Source organism: Bidens hawaiensis, unplaced genomic scaffold, assembly GCF_021521415.1.
Source record: "Bidens hawaiensis isolate Kalapana, Puna unplaced genomic scaffold, B.hawaiensis_p1.1 tig00031469_1, whole genome shotgun sequence".
In the NCBI taxonomy this organism is placed as follows: Eukaryota; Viridiplantae; Streptophyta; class Magnoliopsida; order Asterales; family Asteraceae; genus Bidens; species Bidens hawaiensis.
In genome coordinates, this window is record NW_027495303.1 from 60,619 (window position 1) to 71,678 (window position 11,060).

The window sequence follows — 11,060 nt, forward strand, 5'->3', positions numbered from 1 at the left end:
ATACGTACTTAACCTCATAACTTTCTTTCATACACACATAAGTACTCATACCTTCATTCTTACTTACATACTTTCTTTCTTACTTACATACTTTCTTTCTTACTTACATACTTTCTTTACATTCATAATCATACGTTTTAAAGAGCCTTTCGCCCTATAACCTCACAGATATTATAAGGGTCTGGTCCCTAGTTTTCGAATATTAGAAGGGTTCGATTCCCTAACATCACAGATATTATAAGGGTCTGGTCCCTATCATCACAGATATTATAAGGGTCTGGTCCCTAACATCACAGATATTATAAGGGTCTGGTCCCTAACATCACAGATATTATAAGGGTCTGGTCCTTAACATCACATATATTATAAGGGTCTGGTCCCTAACATCACAGATATTATAAGGGTCTGGTCCCTAACATCACAGATATTATAAGGGTCTGGTCCCTAACATCACAGATATTATAAGGGTCTGGTCCCTAACATCACAGATATTATAAGGGTCTGGTCCCTTGGTTTTCGAATATTAGTAGGGTTCGATTCCCTCTTCGTTACCATACAACCATACATCATACCTCGAGTATTATTAGGGCTCGGTACCCTTTTCGTAACCATACAACCATACAACCGTCATTTCCTTCTTTTATTAACTTTATTACGTTCATACACATAAACATACATATCATACTTACCATCTTTATAACGTTACAACCTGACAGTACGTGCAATATCCGAAGATCGTTCACGTACCATCAAGCAATCATTCATACATATCACATAAATCACATATGGCATACACTTATCACTTAGGATAAATGTATTAACAACACATCAAGTATGCACACAGCCCCGAAAACATAACAAGGAATGGGGCTAGAAACTCACCTGAATTCTGCTTCTTTTTCTGATAGCTGTAAATCCCTTCTCTATCTGAGCTCGGCTGACTGTACAAGTTACACGTATCAATACTCGCCTGACCTAATCTGGCGGCCTAGTATTAGCTTACTTTAACTTATCGCTTTATAATTTATCATCAACTTGGCTTAGGCGAAGTTAACCCTCGGGCGAACTTAGTTTTAGGCGAAGTTAAACCTCAGGCGAACTTGGCTTCAGGCGAAGTTAAACCTTAGGCGAACTTGGCTTCAGGCGAAGTTAAACCTTAGGCGAACTTGGCTTCAGGCGAAGTTAAACCTTAGGCGAACTTGGCTTCAGGCGAAGTTAAACCTCAGGCGAACTTGGCTTCAGGCGAAGTTATCCTTAGGTGAACTTACGCTTGAAGGCGAAGTTACGCTTGAAGGCGAAGTTCATCAGGCGAACTTAATCTTGCAGGCGAAGTTATCGCGCTGCAGATCTGTTTGCCCATAACTCCTTCGTTTCTTAGCCAAATAACCCGATTTTGGTACCCACGGAATCGTATGATCGGCGCCTACAAACCCCAACCATCAAATCGGCCTAAAATCGACGTTCCAGGGGTCCGATTTGGGCAGTTTGGGTTTCGGGTCCGGTTAACCCATCCAATCCTAACCATTTTCAGTAATATTAGCTTTGTTGGATTTGTTCTTACCTTACCAACTCAGATCTATCAACAAAATCTCGGGTCTCGGCTTCGAATCTTGATCGGTTAGAAGGTGTGTGAAGAAAGAAGGTGGAAATGAAAGATTGGGTTTGGGATGGGATATTTATATCCCTCTAAGCCCACGGACCCGAGGCCCGTTCTCATTTAACCCATCTTAATTAATCCAAATCCATAACCAACGTCCATTACCCGACACTAGCCCGACCCATACCAACTCCTATTCTTTTATTTATTTCCTGATAACCCGAGTAAACTTTCCCTCTATTATTAAGTAATATAATTAATATTATCTTGAAATTTCGGGATGTTACAGTTTCTTTGGGGTGACACATACGTGTATCAATATAAATAAAATAGCATCTAGTTAACAACCCAAAACCATCGATGAAATGTGATAAAACATGAATACGGCCACTATTGTGAAACCATTTATATAATCGTCATTATAATAACAGTTTCTAATAGTGCCAAAGCTTGTAGACAACCACTCATAGGCCGTTAATAGATTAGATAAATTGATATAGAATAATGTATAGAATCGTGTTTACATAAATGCTCAAATATAAATAATATAGTCATGAAGATATCGTTTAAAAGATAAACGAGATTTTTAGCGAAGTTAAAGTTTTAAAAGTATTACACAAATTGTTATTGAATAGTTTGCATTCGGTCACGAAAATAAAAAAAACACAACAATGAAATCTCATGTGCAAAATATTGTCATCGAAATAATCTCATCAAATGAAGAAAAATCGCAATAATTGTGTGACTCGAATTTAATGACTAAATACGTAAATCGCGTTTTATATGCTCATTGGAAATATAAGAATAACATCGAAAATGAAATCTCAAGTAAAGTCGTTTTATTGTTTCTAAAAAAATGAATATAATAATATCAAAATATCGCGATTGTGATAGAATAAAAAAAATTATAAGATAGTGCTTGCGATAATAAGAAGTAATAGTTTGCGTAAATCGTTATTTAGCAAAAATTTGTGTTACAATATAAAATATTTATAAACGCGTCCCAAAAGATTTGCAAAGCCATGGTCATTTAGTTTATGCAAAATGATGAAAGTTGTAATTTGTTATTGAATAAAAACTTACATTCAACATTCATAATGAAGCCTCGTATTTATAAAGTTATTAAAAGATTTATCACCTTAGGTGACAATATTTAAAGCCTTGAAATTATACATATAATCGTTTAATAAATCTCTTTGAAAAAAAATCCTCATAATCAAATTTTTATTGTCATTACCGTATTACATTTTACAAAGATGATTTATAAAATGTGAGTATAATAATACGTAAATCATCCCCTTTTTTGTAAAAGTTTATAATTTAAAAGCGATTATTTAAATACATGAGGTTGTTATAAATACAATAGTTGTATGTAGGTATACATACATATATATATATAACAAATTTTGGGAAAAGCGAAGCTTTCATGCGTAGGGAGGGGTTTCAGGTTTCGTACGGTGAATAGGTTGGAAATTTTAGTAGTAGATGAGAGTGTTTAGGTCGGCTTGGGTAGTTGAGTTTTCTTAAGTTAAATCGATGGGGTTTGTCGGGTTTAAGTCTTTTGAGTGGGTTAAGCTTGGATGATTTGTGTGAGTAGTGGTTGGGCTATTAGGATGATGCTTGCTTATTTGAGTTCGGGTAAGTTGATGGGTTGGGTAAGTCGACCTTGACTAGTTTGGCTTTGGATTCAATTTATACATGTATTTAGTAAGGAGTGTTTGGGTTTCTATTTTGATATCAAACTCCATAGTTGGATGTGAACGGTGTGGCGATATGGTTTGATGAATTGACATAGCATGGGTCGAAGGATTTGAGTCATAGTTGGGTAAACTTTGATTTGTATATGTTTCAAGAATTCGTGAGTGTGTTTGCCGGTGTCTTTGAAGCATTAAGATGGTGAGTTTGATAGGTTTTCGTGGCGTAGAAGTGTCGGTAGTTAGGGCCTTTTGTTGGGTTGATTTTTTTTGTATATCTTGGACTTGCATGGGGTTTGGGTAGATGAGGGTATACTTTTGGATGTTTAGGTTTCGTTCATACTGAGGAAAGATTTGAGTGCGCGGGAAAACTTTTGAAGTGTAAGGATGTTTCGATTTAAGGCGGTAGTTTGAGATGGGATACGGGTGTTTGGAAACTTGTGGTTGCGTTTAGGGAAATTTTGACTAATAGTAGGTATTAAAATTGAAAATATCATAATTTATGAATAATGTTTGAAATGTCCATGAAAATTTTGATAATTAAAGTTACAAGTTAATATATGTATAAATATATATATTATATAAATAGAATTTTTTTTTATTATTTTTTTTGAGATCTGAGCGTGTGAATCACACAAATTTTTATTAAGGTTAAAATAAATTTATTTATTTATTGCTTATGAGTAAATTTAAAATACGTAAATTGAATGTTAAAATTTGTTATGAGGTTTCAATATTAAATGATGAATGTCGTCTTGGAAATATAAAGTGGCGAAATGAAATCCCTTTTTTTACCAAGTTCGTTATTTAATATCGTGTAATGAAGAATATCATGGTAAGTTAAAATGACCGGCATTGTAAATCGAGAAATCACAAGTAACTATTTTGATCTTTAAAGTAAAATTTCTATGAAGTTTTGCATGAGAATTTCAAGAAGATTACAAGCTGTAAGTTTGTGACTTTCTTGAAAAATCATGGCAAAGCTATCATAAGAATTTTAAAACGCGGAAAATCGTATGATGTAATTTTAATTTTTTTTTATTTGCGAAAATTTATAACGAACCAAATATTGCATGATGAAAGTTGTTATGTAAATAAATTTGGATAGCGAAAATTTTACCAAGGGTATTATGTAATATAATTAAAACGTCGTGAAAAGTTTAAAAAAATTAATATTGTGAAAGGATCGTTCAAAATAAACGGAATAGTTATAAAAAATGAAATTTTATACAACTTTTTTTTGTACATGGACTTTAAAGAAAAGTTTATACAATAGGAAAATTAATTGAAATGTTGAGGTGAAATTTATCATAAAACTTTCTTAATATAATGAAATTTATACAACAAGATTTTTTTTGTTTGTAAATAGTTTTAATGAAAATATATGGCATATTAAAAATCATTATGAATAGATCAAACTATATATATATATACATATATATATTTATTTATTTTACTTATATCGAAGAGGTTTTATTTTAATGAACGAAATTCGCAATAAAAATTTTTGTGAAATCAAAATGAGAAAATTGGTGTAAAACTTTACCATATAAAATTGGGATATAAAAGAATTATTAACAATAAGAAAAATATAACATTTATAAATGAAGACTTGTGATAAGAATTCATAACAAAATAAAGGAAAAATGGTATAAATTCTTGAAATTTGTAAACAATGTCTTAAGAATTTAAAGATGGAAAAATCGTGCATGAACCACCATGACTTGATATTCCAACTCTAAAAAAGTACATTTACAAAACACCACGTTGGAGTCCAAACATGTGCACGAACCACTGCGACTTTTCATGTTTTTGACTCAAATAACAATAATAACACAATAAATCGAGATACAACGTCATGTCAAAACACTAGTCCACGAACCACCGCGGTTCTATTGTTTCAAAACCGAAAATTAGGATGGCGAGCGGAACGCTCGCATTCGACTACTTAAAGTGGTCATCTCATATGAGACAATCTTTAAGGATATTTGAAACAACGGGATCCAAATTAAGCTCGTGATCCATAAAACACAATAAAAATCTAATGTTTTTGCGTTTTAAGGTAAGGATACCTTGGAGTACTATGAAAGTGTGTGTATGTGTATATTTATGATTTGATAAAATAAGTAAGTATATAAATAAACAAGTGCATTAAACAAGTAGGGTAAACACGCATAGGCAACACGTATAAGGACCCTAAAGTAAAGACTATACTAGGTCGTTACGTCTAACCACCTATCCTATAGTCTTGTGGCTCTGATACCAATCTGTCACACCCCGACCAAAGGCGGAACATGCCGGGGTGCAACGTGATTGGACAAATACACAAGACACTATTTAAAGTGACAATATTCATTTAACTCATTTTATTTCAACAAATCGATAAACAACACATCACGTCTACACAAACAAACTGAATACAAGTAATAATTATATTGTTTGTTTTGCTAATATCCTAAAGGTCTTGGTAACGTTTTCCGTCAAGCACTCGAGTCAACAAAAGTCAAACTTGTAACATTTCATAAAATAAAGTTTGTCAACACAAAGGTCGGTAAGCAATTCATAAGTTTGAGCATATAAGTGTATAGTATGAAAATCCACAAAACTTGTATACAAAACAATAAATAAGAGCTATAAACTGGAATAAATAGTTATCGCTAAACAAGTTATCGCTAAACAAGTTAGCGACACATAGCTATTGGCAATTAGTCTAGGATTTTATGACAGTTGCTAATAAGCTTACATTATCACCACCTAGCTACAAGGGGATGCCGAGTAGTCTAGGATTTATAGTTATCGTTAATAGCATACGTTAACGACACCTTGCCATTGCCAAATGGTATAGGATTTATAGTTTCACCATTCAAAAGCTGTAAACACATAGTCAAATAAGCATACAACACCAAATCGAGCCATTATTCAAGTAAGGCATACAATAACGTTTGTGGGTTTAAGATGCAAGTAATTAAAGCATTTAGTTTGATAAGTATGAAATGTCACCCCAAAACAAAAGATGGAAAAAGGGGTATGAAAGTACTCACCTCGAACGGTAAACGAACAGATCCGACTTGAAACGATAAACACCTTAGCTAAAATAAATAATGTAATATACATTAATGAACTTGAAACCATAATGAAACTATATTGGAAACACTTGATGAGAAGGTTCGGTTGTTAATCGGGTTACCGGTTAGTTTGTTAATGGTTAGGGACTCGTACTAAATTGATAAACTTAAAATAAAATAATATTATTTTATTGGGCTTTTAAATAACTAAACCAATGTTAAAATAGAGACAAGACGGGTTTTAAATCAAGAGTTCGGTTTTCATAAAAATGAATTGATAATAAAGTTTATAATAGTATTATTAATGATAAGATAGTAATGATAATAATAATTCTAAAAGATATGTTGGATATATATATATATATATATATATATAGATATATAAGATAATGAAGATAATAATAATAACGATAATTATTATTAATAATACTAGTATAGTATAGTACTAATAATAATAGTCAAAGAATAACGATCTTAGTATTAATTAAAATGATGTTGATAATAATAATAATAATAATAATAATAATAAATAGTATTGATAATAAATAATGATACCACCCTCGATGTCGGTTCGAGTTCTAAACGAGTTCACAAAATAAATATAATAATATTATTGTTAATAATAAATTATAAAAGTATGATCTTAATAAATAATAATAATAATATGGTTCTTTAATGATACTATTAACAACTTTTATATTTATAATAACAATAACATTAACAATAATACTAATACTAATAATAATAATAATAATAGTAATAATGATAATAAAATAGTATTAATAACTTTAATAATAAGTCTTTTATATTGTATATATATAGATCGATATACATATATATATCTAAAGATAATAATAATAATAATAATAATAATAGTGATAGTAATATATTAGTAAGTTTTACATAATAATGCTAATAACAATTTTTATGTAATAATATTAGTACTAATAATAACCGAAATTTGTTAAGTATAAAAATAATGCTAAAACCGGTCTAGGATGAGACTCGAACCCGCTTGTTCGTATCTTCCCCAATTCATAAAAACTCCAAACCCGTCCAACCCATTTCCTAGAGTACAACCCATAATTAAAACCGATTATTAACAAGTTCAAATCTTATAATCGATATATGAAAATTTAATAACACCAACACCCATAAATTTACCTATTATTTGAGTTCATGCTCGTGGTTCTACACCGAGAAGGAACCCGAGCCGAAACTGCCCAAGACGAGCCGAGGCCGATTCTGGCCACCTGAGTGCGCCGGAAAACGAAGGCAGAGAGAAAGAGAAGAGAGACAGAGAGAGATGACGAGAAAGAGAGAGACATCGTCGGAGAAAGAAAGACAGCGAGAGAGAGAGATAGAGAGAAAGAGCAAAGAGAGACGAGAGATATAGAGAGATAGAGGGAGAAGGCATGGCGGCCGGTTTTCCGGTTGCCGGAAAACCAAACCGAAGAGGAAGAAGGGGCTGTGGTGGGTGTTCAGCTGGAGGTGTTTGGGTCGCCAGAGGCGGCTGCCGGAGTTCAGGCTCGCCGGAAATAAGAAGAAAGGGAGTAGGGGCGGCAGGTGTGATGGTTGTGGTGGAGGTGGTGGCCGGCAGGGGGTGGCTGCGACGGCGGCTGCCGGAAAACAAGAGAGGAAGAAGATGATGGTGGCTTGATGTTTAATAAGTTAGGTTTAGGGTTTTTTTGTATATAATGGTGGGTAAAAATGTTACCCCTCTGGCCCCTCAAGTTCTAATAATGGTTTAAAACGAGTTTAAATGTTTCCAAGCTTCTAATAACTTTTCAAAACTCAGTTTGAACCCTCTAAGTTTTTTCTTAACACTATATTATGACCAACATCGATTTATTTAAGGTCGAGACCTAAAATGATATTATATAATAATTAAATAAGGAAACAAAAATGTTGAGTCGGTTTTATAAAATAAAAGTTTACAAAAAGAATATATACTCGAGACTCAAATTTGACGAATGTCACATGTAACATCCTAAATATTATAATGTTAAATAAAGAAAGTTACGTTTAGTGATTTCGCGTTATTAATTAATTAATATCGAGTAAAGAACGGATCATGGACTTAGATTAATTAAGGTGGATTAAGTGGTAATGGGCTTTAGGTCCATGGGCTTCATGAGGTATAAATACCCTCTTAAACCAACCTAAAACCCTAAACCCTCATTTATATCCATCATAATCTCTACACACTCAAAAACACACACACACTTCCTTATTACTATTTACGGCCGAGAGAGAGGAAGAGGGTGAAACGACCAACGAACATCGAATAGCAATAGATCTCTCATATACGAGCTAGATACAAGATAACCAAGCAAAATGCGATCAACCGAACGTATAAAAGGTATGTTTTGATCCTAAAGTTTACGTTTTTATAAACGTTTAGCCTTGAAACTTAGAACGATAATAGATCGGGGGTAAACGAAATGTAAAGTTGTAAAATTGATGCTAAAACGAAACTAATGAACCCTTAAACCTGTGCGAATCGATTAAATGGAAAGATATAGTCTTGAACGTTTAAAGGTACAAACTTTATGCGCTTTTGGGTCAAGTTTTATCCGAAAATGAACATGATAACGTTTACAGGTTTGGTCACTATCATCTTCAAGGTTTCACAACGAAACGGATATGAGTAAGGGGTTTTAGAACGAACAGGACCTGCTGCTGTGCAACTTCGCCTGCAAGCCAACTTCGCCTGCAAGCTAAGTTCGCTGCAAGCCAAGTTCACTGCAAGCCAAGTGCGCCAGCAGGCAACATCACCCGCAATGTAAGTTCGCCTAAGGTTTAACTTCGCCAAGTTAAATTCGCCACTGGTCAAGTTCGCTGATGCCAAGTTCGCCTAATGATAAGTTCGCCAAGTTAACTTCGCTGAATGATAAATTCGCTTAATATTAAGTTCGCCAAAAGTTAAGTTCGCTGGGAAATAAATTAAAATCCTAGTGAAAAATGTGTTAAGACAGTTAATGGAAATAAAATTTTTCCAAGCTGACCTGGCAGCTCGACCCCAGCTAGGGGCTCTGCCCCTTGGACCCTGCTAGGGGTTGCCGCCCCTATAACCCCGCTGCCAGGGGCGCTGCCCCCAGACCCCCGTTCGTTGTGGGTTATAATTGAACTAGAAACACAATATAGATAGCGATAGATGATTGATACGTGTATTGTTATACAGTTAGCCGTGCACAGCTCAAGAATGGAATAACAATTAACGGTGAACGTAACCGTGTTCAGGTGAGTTCTAACCCCATTTATGTGTTATGTTTTTGGGGCTGTGTGCATACTCTACATGTTTGTTAATACGCTTATCCTAAGTGATAAGTGTATGCCTTATGTGAATGATGTGAAATGTATGAATGATTTTTAGATGGTACGTGAACGATCTTCGGATATTACACGTACTGTCAGGTTGTAATGCTATGTATAAGGAAGGTATGATACGTATGCTTATGTGTATGAACGTGATAAAGTTAATAAAAGAAGGAAAGGTATGGTTGTATGGTTGTATGGATACGAAAAGGGTACCGAGTCCTAATAATACTCGAGGTACGATGTATGGTTGTATGGTAACGAAGAGGGAATCGAACCCTACTAATATTCGAGAACTAGGGAACCGAACCCTACTAATATTCGAGGAAAGAGGGTACCGAGCCCTAATAATACTCGAGGAAGGAGGGTACCGAGCCCTAATAATACTCGAGGAATGTAGGGCGTAATGCTCTTTATAACGTATGATATGAAAGCAAGTTAGTACAAAAGAAAGTATGAAAGTATGAAAGTATGAATGAAAGAATATAAGTTTGTGTGTATTGTATAATGTATGAGTAACTAGAACTCACTCAGCGTAGCTGACTTTTAGTATGCATGCAGGTGAGTAGGATGAGGCAGCTCGCTTGAGGGGACACGTGGCGTTGAATAAGAGACTGGCATCGGAAGGCTCAGGGCGTGTTATGTTTTAATTATTTAATTTTCGAAAGACAAGTTGGTTGTTTAAGACAAGTTTTGAATTGTTATGAAATGTTTTATTAAAGTTTTTATATTCCGCGAATGTTTTTAATTAACTCTGATATTAGAACTACGTTTATGAGTAAATCCAACACGAAAGTAGGGCTACCGGTAATGGGGCCTTACATGATGTATATTTCAAGGATAAACTATCCATAAGACAATCAAGGATAAAGGATCCCCAGTATAAAAATCGTGGCCTAACAATTGCCCCCAAAATGGCGGGTGATTATGCGAAACAGCTGTCATTTTGAAATTTAAAAACCCTGCAAAACAGAAGGCGATTAGACGTGTGTCAGGCGGTTCAATATCTATTAACCATAATTACTCGCCGCCTATATATGTGATAATTATAATAATCACATAATCAAATATCCAAGCGTCTTCCAGGTATTCTCCTTTCTGCTTATTTTCTTTTATCATGTCAACTGCTTCTACATCTTCTTACTCTTCCTTTTCCATCCCGATGACCTGTACTCACAAAACCTTCTTCAATCACCGTCCTCCGAAACCTGTAAATTTATAGACTCGGATATTGATGGAATCCAGTCATACTTTCCCGCAGATACAGTCTTTCGACCCTTCAATTCTTCAGTTTGAAGTGACAGCATTTCAAAGAACTGGATTTGCTTTCCGGCTTAGCCTTTTCTCATCGATTACAAGTATCCCTTTCCTACTTTCACCCAAAAG